This window comes from Mesoplodon densirostris, chromosome 3 (genome assembly GCF_025265405.1).
Source record: "Mesoplodon densirostris isolate mMesDen1 chromosome 3, mMesDen1 primary haplotype, whole genome shotgun sequence".
Taxonomy (NCBI): domain Eukaryota; kingdom Metazoa; phylum Chordata; class Mammalia; order Artiodactyla; family Ziphiidae; genus Mesoplodon; species Mesoplodon densirostris.
In genome coordinates, this window is record NC_082663.1 from 101,658,407 (window position 1) to 101,676,173 (window position 17,767).

The 17,767-nt window shown below is 36.4% G+C and overlaps 1 protein-coding gene across 3 annotated transcripts in view; it reads left to right on the top strand.

Annotated features, from left to right (window-relative positions):
* The window catches only part of PRR16 (proline rich 16), a 172,649-nt gene that overhangs the window by 134,943 nt on the left and 19,939 nt on the right, over positions 1-17,767 (top strand). Inside the window, exon 1 of one of the 3 annotated variants that reach the window (XM_060091881.1) lies at positions 1,685-1,746. The exons of the other annotated variants lie outside the window; for them this stretch is intronic. The gene's annotated coding sequence lies outside the window, so the exon portion shown is untranslated. Of the gene's footprint in view, positions 1-1,684; positions 1,747-17,767 lie in introns of those variants that run through there. 3 annotated transcript variants of the gene reach the window in all.

The window sequence follows — 17,767 nt, forward strand, 5'->3', positions numbered from 1 at the left end:
TAAGATGAGTGAAAAATTATATAGAAATGCTTTCATATGCTCAAAATCCAAAGCCCTGAAATGATGGTAGCATTTCTTACCTTAAAATGTTTTCATTATCATTTTAAATCAGTGACTGAATTAAAACTGTGACCTATAAATACTCCAAGGATGTTTACATTGATGACATTAATGTATCTGATTCCATATGGAAAGAAAAACATGAGACAGACACATAAAGTTTTCCTGAAGGTAGTCCTTCTAATGCTGTGTAGTGACTTTGTAATTCACCATCTGTGCAGTAGCAGTTATGAAGGCAGTATGACCTTAGGAAAGATTGCATTTTATTTATGCACTAATCATTTATATGTGGATAGAGAACAGGAATTGCATCTAGAATGACAGCATGTGCCTATGAATGGAGTGCTAGGTGAGGCCAAAGGTAGAACATGAATTGTCCTGCTGTTTTCTTCACACGATAACTTTTGGCCAACTCTCATCCTTATTAAAAAGTAGACAACAGGTATTGTCAAATGACCTCACTAATCTCATAAAAAGCAAACAAGACAAAACAGAACAAAACACGACTCATCTCCTCTGCCTGAATCTTTCACCAATAAAACCACTACTAGGCTTTAAGCCCTTAGGTGGAGCGAGCTTACTAGATAAGCACTTTTCACTTTGCCGTTCTGGGAATTGGCTGTCTATGAATTGGCTCTCAGTGATTTGGCTGACTTCCTGCAGAGCCTAGAGGCAACAAGTAAGAGAAACAGCCATTGCCTAAAATTTTTTAAAAAAGAGGCCATTGTAAGGCCAATGCCTTGGCAACCAGAGGAATAGAGTAGGGGTGGAGGTAGGAAGGGAGCAAGATGGTTGCAACGAACAAGCAAACAAAGACAGTCAGTGAGAGCCAGTAGCTAAACAAAACTTTCCTCTGGTTTAAAATTATGCTGAGGCTGAGCAGAATATGACCTGTCTCCTCTGTATGCCAAAAAAAAAAAAAAAAAAAAAACTTCTAAATTCATTCATTCAGCAAATGTTTATTGAGAACTGTGTGCCAGGTAGTGTGTAATGGCCAGAGACTCAACCATCAAAAAGTTGCAGTACCTGGTCTGGTGGAGCTAACAGATGAATGACTGAGGCAAACAGAAAGAATAACTATAGTGCAGTTAGATAAGCAGTAACAGAAATATGTAAGTACTACGTAGCTCTTAAAAACTGTATGGGAAAGGGAAGGAAATGTTTTTTCTCCTCCTTTAAGTTCTCCAGCTTTTCTATGGTTGGAAGAGGAGCACCCCACTTCCAGGTGGCATTGTCACAGTGTCACGCCATACTACATGATGTGAGGAATGCCCCTTATGCAGTGTTTCTGCATGAGAACACTATGCATGCCTCTAGAGTGGAAAACAACATCCTTCCATCTGCTTCTGGCCATGTAGGAACACTTTAAGCTTACTTCTGTTTTAGTTGACTTTCATCCCTTCAGATGAAAACAACAAGTATAAGAAGGTGTCACTGTTCTCTCTGGAAAACATGCCAGGGACAGATCATCCATATGCAGCTTCACTCTCCATCACAGAACTGAGGAGAGCATTAACGTGAACCTACAGGGTAGTTTTCAATCCTGACCTCAGGGATGACATCCTTTTGCATGTTGATCATATTTATAGGGTTGTGCCCAGAACCTCAAAGCCAGGATGTGAAATACTGAGTCCATATGGTTCTCCACGCTTCCTGCCCCCGGCCACCTCAATCCTTCCCTCTTAGGTAAGCCTCATATTGTCTACCCATTTCCCCAGACAGAAATGCTGGTAACTTTCCTTTCCTCCTCACCCTCCATATCTCATAGTTCAGCAGGTCTTGTCTGTGCTACCTCCCAAGCTTCTCTACTATTTATCCCTTCCTTTGTTCTTTTGTCCCTTTAGGCTGTCGCCATTTCTCACCTGGACACTTGGGACAGCACCTTCACTTATCAGTCTTAGTCTTTTCAGCCACCAACTGGTCCTCTTGATCTTTTCACCTGCAAATCTGAACCTGTCATTTCCCTGTTAAAAATTCCTCAACAGCTGCCTAGTTCCCATAACAGTGACTTTCATACCTGATTTTAATGGGCACTTTCAAATGATATTTTCCTCTTTCAAATGATATTTTGTGTAATCTCAATTACCTACAGTTGATTAGATGTGAGTTTCAATGTATGGGACGGGAACGTAAGAAAGCAGTGACCACAGAGAGGTTCTTCCCTTCATGCGTTGCTGGGTGACATGAAGGTACCGCGGTGTATCTCCAGTGCAGAACAGAGTGCAGCTTGAAAACCATTGATTATTGAAAAAAATTATAAGCTCCCTTGGGTTATCCATAAACCCTTAATTTTTCAACTGTCTAAGCTCATTTCCTGCAGTCTGCATCATCACACATCCTGCTGCAACCACATTGAACTGTTGCTACTTCACAGATATGCTGAGTTCTGTCATGCCTCTCACTTTGAGCACCGGTCCATCTGTCCAGAATGTGACCCTCTGACAAGAACTCCAAGCAACTGGGTACTCATCATCTGATGCTCAGTGAGCATCACCTTTGCCTTGTCATTCTCCCACCTCTCACCTCTAGACACACTAAAAGTTTCCTTTTCTATATATACGTTCCCACTACATTTTACCTTCACCTCTATAGCATATCACTTTGTGACTTTTGTCTTCACATCTGTTTCTCTAAGATACTTGAGGTCAGTAACTAGGTTGATTTTTCAGTACCTAGCATAAGACTATAGTGGCCTATAGTGGATCACTAATAAATATTTGAAACTTGAATGAACAAATAACTTATTTTTTGAATTATTATAATTAGAGTTAAATTAATTTCAAGGAGAAATATAATGTTAAATATTTGATATAGTGATATGTTGCTTCATTTTTAAAATAGAATAAGATTTCAAATATAAGTTTGTTGATAGGAAAATGATTGAAAGCAAGAAGAGACATTTAGGTAAGAAAACAAAACAAGAAAAAACCTTAAATTGACATATATTGGATGTGAAACTTTCTCCTTCGGCTGCTTTAGTTTATTACCTGTAAGTTTAAGGCATTAGAAAAGAGCCTGTCCAGTCTCCAACCCATTTAAACTTTCGCTTCTCTACATGATTGTACTGTGAGCATGGATAGTCAAAACCACCACCTCTGATTGTGTTATGTTCAAGTTACATTCAGGTAACTGTTTAGACTTAGTAATGCTGGAAAATGGAATCATGGTTGGAAAAAAAAAAAAGATTCACTCACTCTTTTGTTTTGGTCACAGTATTACAAAGCTTTAGTAAATTGTGAAGTATACCAGTAGTGACTTCTTTTTTTTTTTACCTTAAAATTATTAAAGTGTATTTTAAATATCTATACTAAGAACCTGATGAATATTACAGAATATGTCCCCAAAGTGTAAAATGGACCAATGAGCCTTCATTGTAAGCTCAGCAGATGATCTCTTTTCCAGGTAAGGCTTCAGTAAATCTGGATGAAGTAGGGGGTGGGGGTGGCTTTGGAGCTAAAGCATCTTAGCTGAGGCTGTAGAACTCAGAGACCTGGGTTCCAGACCTGTACATTCTCTTACTATCTGTGTGTGTTAACTATTAACTTCTCTAATCTCCATTTTCCACTTTTGGGGAATAGGGATGATAAAAAACTGTCTCATAATAAATATTCATTGAGATAATGTATATAAAGTGCTTGGCTTAATTCTGGGCACAGGGAAAGCATTTAATAAAAATGCTGGCTATTATTTTTATTTGACTCCAATGTATGGAATATCGGTCCTGTGAAGTGCTCTGATTTTTTTAGCAGGGCTGCTGTGGAAAAGAGGCAAAAGGCAATGTTCAAATATTCTAAGAAAAAGAAGCTTGGGAAATGTCAAATGCTGATATTATAACAAATGATGTTTAATTTTGTTCATGTTCTTAATAAAAGAGCCTGATGGGAGTTAAAGATGTATAAGGCAGATAGATAGTGCAGATTAACATGCCCAGGGAGTGCAAGCAGGGCTTTCCAGAATATCTGACAGCCAGCTGTTGCATTTACACGTGAGTCAACAGAAAAACTGAATCACATTTATATTTTCATTTAATGTTGTCACTTGGGTCAAATATTTCATAAACTTTTGAGCTGAGGACCAAGCCTACCTCATTGTTTATGATGCATAGTCATATTTGAAAAGTCATTCCTGTTCCTTTTTTTGAGTAATGGATGATGACTATCTATTTCTCAGATAGAACATTGCCGTTGAGGATATTTCATATAGTAAAATAATGTTACTGGTTTGTGTACGTCTATTGGTTTATGCTTTGAGTTTATAAACCTTATGGTAATTTAAATTACTTGAAACGAGACCTTTGATAGAAAGCCTTCTTCCCTGACTCTTTCATTTATCATAAAAATATTCATCTCAACAACCTATTCATCTAAAGCCAGCTGTTGACTAAAATCAGATATGTATCCCCATGGCTGTCTTCTTGCTAAGGTGCCTTACCAACATTTGTATGTCTTGTCATCTCTGGAGAGTGTTCAATATTTTCAACTTCTCTAACACTTAGACTTTTTCTATTTTCTTTAAAAATTGCAGATAACCTGGCTGTGTTTATGGCCTGTTATGGAGACAAGACATGAATCCTTTATTTAGTGAAGGAAAGATGAACAAAATTGAGTACTTTTTCTCTTTGTCTTTTTTATAGCATCATAAGTGTTCAACCCGTGTGTTATAGCATCATAGGAAACACATTCTAATTGAGCTGACACTTTAAAGCTCGTACTGTGTAGTGCTTAACAACTTGGACACACACACACACAAACACACAGAAATGAGACACTATAAATGAAAAATATTTTAGTTGAAATCCAACTTTAATTTTCCCAGGTACTATTTTTTTTTTTTGCGATACGCGGGCCTCTCACTGTTGTGGCCTCTCCTGTTGCAGAGCACAGGCTCCAGACGTGCAGGCTCAGTGGCCATGGCTCACGGGCCCAGCCGCTCTGCGGCATGTGGGATCTTCCTGGACCGGGGTACGAACCCATGTCCCCTGCATCGGCAGGCGGACTCTCAACCACTGAGCCAGGGAAGTACCAGGGAAGCCCCCCAGGTACTATTTTTGACCAGCTATTATGAGCAAAAGTTACACCAGATACTAGAAATAATGGAGATGGAAAAGACATAGTCTCCATCCTTAGCATGTTTACAGTCTAGTAATGTAATATACCACTATTTGCTGCAAATTACTGGCGTAAACAGAAAGGGGAATTTGAAAGTCACTTAACAGGTTCTGGGATAGGTATGTCTGTGGGTACCCCAGGATTGGTTCATTCAGCAGCCCAATGATATCATCAAGAGGCAAGCTTCCCTTATTGCACCATTGTGTCAATCCTTGGTTTTGTTATCATGCTCACTCTGATGACTAATTATCTGCAGTACTTCCAGGCATCGCATCTTGAATATCAATGACCAGAAGAAGAAAAAACATACCATGTAATCTTGCGGTTATCTTTCTTAAGACAGAGGACATTTTTTCCTGGAAGCAGCCCAGCAGTCTCCCCTTTTATGTCTTATTGTCCACTGTGGGGACCATGATTGATTTAGACTGATTATCTGAGAGGAATAGATGTTTCAGGAGTTTCTCACAATCCCCCAAAGAGGAGGATAAGTTCAGATCGCAAATAAGTGTAATACAGACCAGAGTATGATAAATATAGAACGATTATTAAAATATTATTGAAATAAAAGAACGATGTGGGGTTTAGAGACGGGAGGAAAAAATGACCATGATATCTTTGTGGTTGCAAGGAATAAACAGCCAGAAAAGTTTCAGTCATGTTGTTTATAGATTTTTAGAAAATATTACCTCTAACTTTTCCGTCTTGGCACCTCTCATAATTGCAGCCATTTATTTTTAAATTATTTTTAAATTTTCTTTTGTTACCTCCATACTGGAACTTCATAAGGATAGGAAAAATGGCCATCTTATTCATCAGTGCGTGTCTCTTTGCTAAACGAATCAAAGAATGAATGCATAGCCTCGGAGAATTTGTAGAATTTTTAGCTTGCAAGAGGGGGACAATCCAGGTAAAAGAGACATCATTAGCAAATAAGTCAAGGAAGCTCAGACAACTGCCTGAAACTTTTGTATGAATCACAAAATGAAGTTAAGATTAAGGAAAGAGTTAGAATAAGGCCCTGACAGAAAAAGCATAGGATGAGAAGTTTTAAGAAGGAAATATTGACTACATGGACAAGTTTTGCCCCTAGGTATTCAACTGCTATCCCATATGTGTCATGGCATCAATCGTATATTTATAGGATGCAAAAGAGCTTTGTGATGTCTTCCAATCTTCAAGTAGATGACAGTTAAAAGATTACAGATATATGAAAATCTACTTAGTTTTCAAAGAGATTTAAAAAAAATCATAAACAGAGTCACTTTATATTTGGGTGATAAATATCAGCCTCTGCCAAGAAATTTTTCTGTGTATAATTACACTTTGGTATAATTAATCACTTACCAAAATGTAAGCTCATTTATTTTTGGTGTGTGACTTGATAGACTGCATTTGACTGATTCCTTTGACTACTAGGCCTTAACTTATTGACATCCATTGTAATGTCACCCTTCAGGTTATTTCTTTAATAATTCAAGTCTCTAAAAGAGTTATCCATAGAAAACTGTATAATCTATAATTGCTTTTGGCTGACTTCTGAACTCTCTTTAAAAACTTATAATTCTTTTTAATTCTATACAGCCTAGAAGATGTTGCAGACCTTTGTAAAAGTATCTGAGTGTCATGCATCATCTTAATATCATTTCCTAAAGTATTTTACAAACAACTGCTATATACAGGTACTGTGAGGAAATTACCAGGTTACATAATTTTGTTTGTTTGTAGAGAAGTATTGAGATCCTGACTGAGGTACTACCAGAGAAATGAAAGAGCAATAAATGGCATATTTAGTCACATTACAGAGGTAGAACTGAGAGGTCTCATTACACTGTTAGATATAGCACTTAGGAGAGGAATGGGTTAGCCATTTACTGAAATTGGATAATGAAGAAAAAATATGAGAAGTTTTTAGGAACACTGCTAAATGTATATATGTATACATATATATATATATATTCAGTATAAATATGCAAGCAGAATTTAGAAAAGGTTAATCTACATTGCACTCATTACATATTTTTGAACCATAGCTTCTATTTTCACAATGGTGATACGTTGCCAAACCTAGGTGTGCACTATAAAAAAATAGGTGATATTTACTGAGCATCTGTGGTAACTTCATGTTTATTATCTCACAGTAGTCATCACAAAAACTCTATAACATAGGGTATTGCCACATTTTTTGTTTTGTTTTGTTTTGTTTTTTAGTAAACAAGGATTCAAGCCTTAGATTAAATATGCAACCAGTGTAGTAGGTAGTAAAATGGATTAAACCCATTTCTGTCTACCATCAGTAAGCTCTCCTACGTTTCTTTACATTAACAATTTGTTAAAATCACATAGAAGCTCTCTCCCTGAGAAATGATTTTTTGGAATGGCATTGCTTTTCTACTTTTCTCTCAAAAGAATAAAAATATCTATTATTTTTAACTGAATCAGTGTGATGTGCAAAGCTGAAAGTTTACCCAAAAGAAATATCTTTAAAGAGAACCATCACTAAGAAATTTGAGGAGGTGGGTGAAGATCGAGTCAGCAAGGGGGAGGGTTAAATATGGGCTTGGTTGATGGTGTGCTGATAAATGTTGAACCACTAGTTCTCTGAGATGGGGAGGCAAAAAGCCCTGGTTTATAACATTTGCTTCTTTTCTTATTTTCATGGTGTAAATGTTCCCACCATGACTTATATGACTTTTTTCAAACTACTAACCTGATGTCACTGAATGTGGAATTGGGAAGAGATGCATAGTAGCACACCATATGTAGAATTTCTACCACACACAATAGATGTAAATGACCTCAAGGATATATATAATAGTACAGTTAGGATTGAAGAGTTTTGAATATTTATTACCTTTGTTTTTAATATGATTAATTGTAATTTTACATAATTTAATTTTTAATAATGTCTGTGTTTAACAATAGGCTCACAAATTCCAAAAAAAAATTAACAAATGGTTCTTGCAAGCCAGTATGAACTGGCTCCAGCACACCCCTGGATTAGGAGAAGATCTAATTTAAGTCATGTAGAAAATAAACTTGGGAACATTTTAGCTCTAGCTCAGTATAGTTTTCTCCTATTCTTTTGAAGTTCAGTATGAATATCAGTTTTAAGGTGATTGAACTTTAATGGCATAAGTTTTTCTAGGAAGGTTTCAATGTATTGCTTGCTGATTTAGATTGACCATTCAGATTTATGGTGTATGACAGTCAGGGCAGCCCACATAATTCAAAGCTAGCATGAAGATCAAGAGTCGTTTTGCCTCAGGGATGGATGAAGACAGCAGAATCTTTTTTGAAGATCACTGCCATTTCTGTTACTACTGAGTGTACAGGAGATATGAGTTATCCAGTGTCTTACTTTTACTTCAGTTCAAAAAGGAGCATGAAAACTGGGTTTAAACATAAAATGAAAAGATGTAACTTCAGCCACTGGCCATTTGGAAAGTAATTTAAGTTACCGAATGCCATTTAAGACTTGAGGGTATATTATATAATTTACAGTATAATATATAGAAAATATAGTATGTTGTTTTCTAGGTTGTTAGGGTAATAGAATATTTTACACATTAAACTAGAGAAAGAGTTAACAGTACGTATTCTTCAGGCATATGTCCCACTGGACTTCTTATGAGATAAAATGATAGCAACAACTTATTTGTTAATTATGTTCTCAATAAGGTATTCCTTAATACATTAAATAATGTAATCTATTATAATTTTCTATGAATAAATTCCCTCAGCATTCTTCTGTGTTTGTAATATCAACTCTTAATAGTATGTGGTATGTATTTTTGAAATTTTTCTTTAGAAACTCTGTAACTAGGTCTACACATGCAAAAAGAATTTAAAAAAAATTTTTAAATCGTCCAAAATTTGACTAACCCAGATCTTCAGATGACTTTTATATGAATTATATGACTACTTTCTAGTTCTTTCACTTGGCTTTGTGTAAATGCAGTCTAAGACTATTTCTATAGATGCACACTGATCTAAAGATCAAGTTAATTAACTATTTTGACAATCAATTTAGATGATTCTGTGAGAAAAAACAAATTTACAAAGGTATCTATGTTTCCTGGACTTATATTCTACATAGATATCATACATTGGATCTGTGGTAAATGTCTTTGTCATGTAGGTTTCTATGTAGTACAGCAGTTAAGATGCTATACTTTGGAGTTATGTAAGCTTGTTATTTTCTTGTATATATTACTTTCTTGTAATATGAAAAGGGAGAAAAAAAGAGTAACTTTACAGTGAGGGAACCTGACAAACACTATCTGAAGCCAAGTGATTCAGATGAACATCAACAGTGATAAGTCATATTGATAATAAATACCCTCTATATGACGTGATGACAATGGCACTTTACCTCTGCAGTCTTCTTTCTGAAAACACATTTCCTCAGTCTAACCATGAGAAAAACACCAGATAAATCCCAATTGAGTAACATTCCACAAAATACTTGACCAATAATCCTTAAAACTGTCAAGGTCATGAAAAACAAGAAAAGTCTGAGTAACTTTAACAACCAAGAAAGCCTAAAGAGACATCATGACTGTATGTGATGTGGTGTCTTAGATGGGACCCTGGAACAGAACAAGGACATTAGGGAAAGACTGAGGAAATTTCAGTAAATATGAGCTTTAGTTAACAACAGTTTATCAATATTGGTTTGTTAATTGTGACAAATGTACCATATTAATATAAGATTCTGATAATAGGGAAGATCAGGCTGAAACTCTCTGTACTATTTTCACAAAAATACAGTAAATCTAAAAACATTCCTTATACAAAAAGGTTTATTTAAAATAAAACTATATATCCAACAATGTAGAAATATCTTATAATATTCAGCCAAAGAAACTAGGTACAAGAGTTCATATAGAATATGATTCCATTTTTTATAAAGTTCAAGGATAGGTAAAACTAATCCATACTACTAGATGTCAGGAAAGTGGTTTCCCTTCGGAGAGGGCAGTGAGTATAAGGGGCACAAAGGATCTTTTGGGGTGCTGATAATATTCAGATTCTTGGTCTCGGTTAGTAACATGGCTATGTTCACTTTGAAAAAACTCATTGAGCTGTACTAGGATTTTCATATTTGTCTGTATATGTTACACTTACACAATTAAGAAAGCAATGGGATTATTTGGTTTTGCTCAATGGCGTTTAGATTACATAGATTATAAAGGTTTTATATCACTAAATTAAACACCAAAATACATTTTATGGGAAATGATTTAAAAGAAAATAAAAAGTAAGGAACAATTTATATTAACTCATAAATATAACACATAAATGTTATGTTGTGAAATTCCAACTTAACTCTAAGATGGATTATGTATTCCTCCTGTACTCTCCTACAGACCTCTTACAAACATTTATTGTCATACTTAATGTCATCATATTGTAATTACGATTTTATATGTCTGTCTTCTTTAATAAGATCATGAAGAGCAGAAACATTATCTTACTCATCTTTTCTCTCCAGTGCCTAGCATTATGTTCTGACAAGTAGTATGTGGTCAGTAATTATGATTGGCTTACATGAGATAAAGAATGACTATATGCATAGTTCAATGAGTACTTACTATAAGTTACTGTTTTGAGATGTGTTCACATGTTTTTTTTTTTTTTTTTTTTCGGTACGCGGGCCTCTCACTGTTGTGGCCTCTCCCGTTGCGGAGCACAGGCTCCGGACGCGCAGGCTCAGCGGCCATGGCTCACGGGCCCAGCCGCTCCGCGGCATATGGGATCCTCCCAGACCGGGGCACGAACCCGTATCCCCTGCATCGGCAGGCGGACTCTCAACCACTGCGCCACCAGGGAGGCCCCACATATTGTTTTTTATACTACTTCTCTCTCCTCAAGCTTTCTTCTCTCTTTCTGATAATTCCTAAGAGTTGATTATAGAATGTCCCAGGTTGATCCTACATTGTTTTTATCTTTTCTTTCCTATTTTCCATTTCAGTCATTTTATCCTACTTTCTGGGACTTTACCTTCTAATCTTTTTACTGGAGTTTTAAATGTGGTGATAAAATGTTTAATATATGGGAGCCCTTTCTTATTTTTCATTACATATTTTCATAGAATATACTGCATCCACTAAAAAGGAATATTGTTCTCTCTTTCTGTAACAATATTCATAAAGATATTTGTGGTTTACTTTTTATCTCCATAGTATTTCTTCTAAATTCTTTCTGCCTGTTTCTCCCCTCCTAGACCAGTGAGAGTGGGCAATAGGTTAAGAAGATTTTCTTTAGCTCTAAGATTTTTCTGAACTTTTCGGAGGCAACTATTATCTGTCAAACATGTTATGTACTGTGGGTCCAGGGGAGAGACTATTTTTGTCTTCTGATAAGTACATTGTCTAGCTTCCCATGCAAAGGAGCAGAGGCTGAGTAGAGGTAGGAGTAGAACATTTCAGAAACAGGGACCAACTTATACTAATATATAGAAATAAGAAACAAGATGGGAAGTGGTAGTTAGATATAGTTGCAATGTAGAGTACAATTGTAGGAGTGATGAAAGATGAAGTTAGAAAGGTAGGTAGAGATCGGGTCACAGAGGATGTTTTGTATTCTTTCTGATCAGACTTAACTCTGAGGGGCTAATTCTCAATCTAACTGGGGTTTAAATGAGTAGGAAATCAACTTTTCTCCCATATAAGGTACGTAGTCCTCTGCATCTTCAGTGTTCATCTCCTACTTTGTGGTCCAGGATGGCCGCTTCAATCACTGTGTCAGCATTTCAAGCAGCAGAAAGGAGGAACGGGCAGTGGATCAAAAACTCCTCCCTTAAAGATATTTTCTGGAAGTTGAACATGCCACTTATCTTCCATTGGCTACGTGTCCACTGTGTGTCACATCTACTAGTCACACAAGAATCTGGGAAATGTATACTTTTGGAAGAGGGTGGCTATGTGCCCAGTTAACACTCAAGTATTCTTTCACTGGGAGGAAGGGGAGTTTGTTAGGGGACAATTCACAGGCTTGTTTAAAAGTTTAGAATTTACCTAGACAGTGAGGAGGGGACACTGAAGAGGTTTAGGCCAAGGAATCTTTCACTTTAGAAAAATTTCACATGGCTGTGACCTGAAGGATAAAGTGATGTCAGATTAGAGGTGCTCTGAGCAGTCAGACAACCATGAGAAGCACCTAAGTTTGAGAAATATAACTTGTTATGGCTGTCAGTGAGGGGCAGGAGAGAGAGCATCAGTGCTAGTGACATTAACAGACTGCACTGATTCTTGGCTTTTTATCTGTAGGGTTGTACATTTGATTTATAATTATTTATAGAAGTACATTCACCATAAACCTAGGCCTAAGTCAAATAGATGGTGATCAGTGATCTTGACTACAGATACCCCTTCCTAAATTTTTTAACCCCTATTTCTAGATACCTTTGTTTCTCTAAGGATGTGTGTTGTGATTTTTTTTAAATGACACATACACATGGCGAAAACTTAAATACAAAGATATATCCAAAAATATATCTTTCTTTACATTCCAAGTATATTTTACTTTACAAATACAAATTCCAGAACGTTATCAGTCCTACTGTCTCAACACATATGGTTTATCCTTGTATAAAACCTTCATACACACACACACACCTTATTTTTTTTCAAAAGTGTATTATTTTCAGAGGATTTCCAACATAAGCCCTTTGGCTTATGGAGTTTAGCTAGGTATGCAAACTCAGCATAGCAAAGGTTATTGGGAAGTAGGTTTAAATATGTAATCTGTTCAGTGTCCATATGCTCAAGAGTGAGCACATAAATATTCTGTGTCTAAATCTAGTCTCAGTGGTCTCAACTCCCCCCCCCCAGCATTGTATAATATTAGCACCACTTAAAATTGAATGTGATTCTATTATTTATATATGTGCCTATTTACATTATTATGTTCACTATACATACAACATGGACTTTCAAAGCAAGCTAATTACTTCATCTAGTGCTTAATCAAATAGTAAATCTTTTCCAAGGCTGGAGGAAAAATTTGTTTGAATTATAAAACTTACTGTGTTAGGATTATGGGAAAAGGATACATTAATCTCCAACTTAGAATCTTCCTAAGGGATTTTCATTGTAAGCTTGATCCCACCATATGCACTATTGTTTAAAAATACAGCTTCTTAATCTTTCTTAGTCAGCCATAACAGTACATGCAGACCTTTCCATATCAGTTTTTTTCAGAGCTGCACTGTGTATACTTCAATTCCCCATTGATGGACATTTCATTTTTTTTTTCATATTTTTGTTTTGCTTTGTTTCTTTTAGTTTGTGAGAATTCGTTTTTGTTCCTCTTCTTATTTCTTACAAGCGGTGCTTTAACAAATGAGACTTAAATTAGCATGCTTAGATACATGATGAGAGTATATCTATAGTTACACGTATATACATATATAACAAATAGTACTTTAGTGAATGTATATGTATAAATACATGCATACATAGATAGAATGAATTCCTAGACGTAGAACTGAGGGCCAAATGGTATGTTTATTTTTCATTTTAATTCATTTAAAATTACTCACCAAAATTGTTATGCCACGTGCTTCCACACAAAGATTTCATAGTGCCCCAGGTTGGTAACATAAATGTAAGGTTCAGCTGCTTGTGCTGAGACCAAGCAACCTTTTTGTATTCTCTTTTCAAACATTGGCTACCAAACTATCTAAATAAAATACCCCCTTTGGGTTACCTGCTTGCCAAGATAATTATTTTAAACGTTTTCACTTTTGCTATTCTGATTGGAAAATGGTATTTTAGTGATAAGTTTGAGTCGTATTTTTTTTGGGGGGGTGGTACGCGGGCCTCTCGCTGTTATGGCCTCTCCCATTGCGGAGCACAGGCTCCGGACGCGCAGGCTCGGTGGCCATGGCTCATGGGCCTAGCCGCTCCACGGCATGTGGGATCTTCCCAGACCGCGGCACGAACCCATGTCCCCTGCATCGGCAGGCAGACTCTCAACCATTGCGCCACCAGGGAAGCCCTGAGTGGTATTTTTTATTTATAAGAAATATGCCTTTCCTTATTTGTGAACTCTTCCATTTCCTTTGTGAGTTATGACAGTGGAACATGATAAGGGAATAGGTATTGAAGATCCAGTGCTAGAAAAAAAGAAAAGCATTGGGAAAAAAAGACCAAGATGGCTCCAATGAGCCATCAATGGAGCCCAAGTGTACATAAAAAGCTGGTAGAAGAACAGAAAATTTCAGAAACTTTATAAGGCAAAAGAGATGTGCTTCTCACTGTTCACATCTTCCCTAATTTTCCACTGATAGCACTCCAGCCTTCCCCCATAACTTTGCTCATTTATTGTTTCTGTTAACTCTGGCTTGTGGTAATGATGAATACTTAATAATGCGATACTTAATAACATAAATGCTCAGTTTCTGTTGGTGATTGTGTATATTGGCTTGTTGACATTGTCTATCAAATTTATTTGTACAAATAATCAAAGGGATAGACATATATAATGTTGACAGGCATTTTCAATGGATAGGTTTTCTTCAATTCAATAACTGACTTTTTACAAAAGAGATTTTTATGGTACTTAATAGTTTAGTGTGTAAAGGAAAGAATAGAAGGAGGTGAAGCTATTTATTCCAGATATATATAGAAGCTTTTGTATAAATAAATTTAGAAAAGGAGAGGAAAGAGCAGGAGAAGTGGTAGATTAGTAATAATTGAGGAACCAATTTAGTGTTTATTTTTTCCTCTAACATTTCTTTATTTAATTTATGATCTACAAACTCAGGAATATGGTGTGTTGGATTGTGTATTAGAATCCTCTAGTGTTGAAGAACGTAATACAATAAAACCATGCATTATGTGTCCCATGGTAATGCAAATTTGCATGATAGTGATTGAAGATTGGTTTTCATTCTCAACCCAGCCCACATTTTTAAAGGAAGGTAGTCTAATGAGGAGGCTGGATACAGAGAGAAGAGTGAGACCCCTTCTGGAGGAGCCAGGCAAATTGAGGAACATCCTCATATTCTTGGTATTAATCCTTCCCAGTGCTCTCCATAGGGGAGATGAGGCAGATGACAGCTAATCAGGAGATGCCTGAATTACTGTCACTATACAGAAAATCCCAAATAATCTTGGAACTAAGTATTTTTCCCTCTTCTACATTTAAGACAGGGTAGTGGTGCCAAATTCCAGCTTGAGACTGATAGATTTGGAACACACAGCCAGACCCATAGAATTACAAACCCTCTAGTTGTTTAGACTTGTCTGGTTCTTTTCATTGTCCTTGTAATATCATCACCACCTTTTACATGAGTGATTCTCTCGGACCCTACTTACCACATTATGACAGAGTTTTGTTGTACTTTAATTTCTGCTGACTGAAAATCTGTAATTATGCTCTCATTGGGCATCATGGAGGAAGAAGTCAACTGAGTAGTTAAACTGTGTGGCTGACTTAAAGTTATATATTTGCTTGTCTTTGGCTCAGTTGTCTGTTCACCTCTTATGACACCTCTTTTCTTAATAGATGAGAGGTTCAAGGGTGGTTGGTAGATATTACATGGAAAAAATATTTTTTTCATAATCTCTTGTCACATTAAACTCCCAAGAAAATAGAAAGTTTTTCTCATGGTAGTAATTACTCTTTGAAAAAAAAAGTTTAATTACTTATCAAACATATCAGAATAGGGAAAAATAGCTGTGAATATAAATGTCAACATCTAAAATTCAGTGTAATTGTAACTATAAATAAACTCTAAAAGGGGCATATTTAAGCTGACATTTATATACAACTTGCCAAAGTAGCTTTTTACCAATTTTTAACATAGCCACTTATGTAATATTTTTTCTGTTAAAACAAGTGTAAGCAATTTAAATAGTCACTCAATTGTGATGCCTTCCTTGCACCTAAAGCTGAACAAGTGTGTACTCTGTAGATACCTTGATTACTTACAAGAAGAAGGGACTTTATATCATACATATGCAATATTTTGTGCTTAATGTTTCAGTATTAAACTATTTGGAAATGTATTTCATTCAATCTACATATATTATGAGATTACCATATGTCTGTGAAGAAAACAGATCCAAATGCTTTCAGTAGAAATACTTGAGGTTAATAAAAAAAGACCTTACTATTTTTATTTCCCAGGGCTTTAGCATGAGAAACGTCTTCATTTACCTTAGTATAGTGAAATGATTTTTTTTTTTTTTTTTTTTTTTTGTGGTACGTGGGCCTCTCACTGTTGTGGTCTCTCCCGCCACGGAGCACAGGCTCCGGATGCACAGGCTCAGCAGCCATGGCTCATGGGCCCAGCCGCTCTGCGGCATGTGGGATCCTCCCAGACCGGGGCATGAACCCACGTCCCCTGCAGCAGCAGGCGGACTCTCAACCACTGCGCCACCAGGGAAGCCCTGAAATGACTTTTTAACAGAAAAGCCTACATTGTTTGAATGAAGGTTGCACATCATACTATTATATATATATACACACACACACACATATATATATGGAAACATCCCTATAACATTACAAAATCAAATTTCTGTATTCGTTTGTATTTGCTAAGTGCCTAGTATGGTTGACTTACTATATTGCTTATAGAGCTATAATGGTAAATTGGAAATGGCCCATATATTGGACCTCTATATTTTTTGGTGTTTGAGGGGAACAAATAATTAGCACTTCTCTTGCCAACCCCAGTTCTAAACCAATTGAGAAATTAAACTTCACCATAATCAGATTGAAGGGAAAATATGACTTACGTTACTGATAAAAGGCAGCTTGCAGAATGACACTGTGCAGTGTGTGGAGTCAGCTCACAGGGCTATGAGAGCCCCGCTGGTCACACACCTTCCCTGTTCAGTGCCATCATGTTAGTAGCTTGAAATCAGTCTTGTTGGGAGTACTTATACCACTGAAATTGGTAAATAACAAAAATCAGGGGCTTCCCCCTCCCCCCCACCGGAGAGCTGCTTGTTAAACACTTAATGGCATACTACTGTCTGAAAGCATGGATTAGTCCAAATACGGCATCCTAGGGTTGCTGATTTAGCCCCACACAGTGGAGGCTGGAAGATACCTTTGTTGCACCTAGAATGGAACATGAATGAACTCTGGAGATAGCTCACCCATGAGAAGAAGGGAAAAGAAGGACTTAACTATACATGAGTGCTTCATTACTAAACTCATCCTGATGTAATGAAGCTAGCGTAAGGACAGTGTAAATACATTCATCCTTGCAGGCAAAACAAGAATTTTATAATAAACTTATGAGCATTCTATCACCTGGTCCCCAAATATATATTGGCTTGGCCAAAAATTCCATTCAGGCTTTTCGGTAAGATGTTGCAGAAAAATGCGAATGAACCTTTTGGCCAGCCCAATGTATTATAGTTATTTTTAAATTTGAGATCATATTTCTTATGAACACTTTTTGTTGTTATCAACATATTTTAAGTCATCTGGTATTAGTGGAAACATATTTTGTGACTAATTTCTTTTCATTGAGAGACATCACTGCAAAGGAAGCTTGCCATAGGGCTCTTCCTGTTTGTTTTCTTAATGGAGAATCTGCATTTTGATAACATCACAGGCAATATAATTAAAAT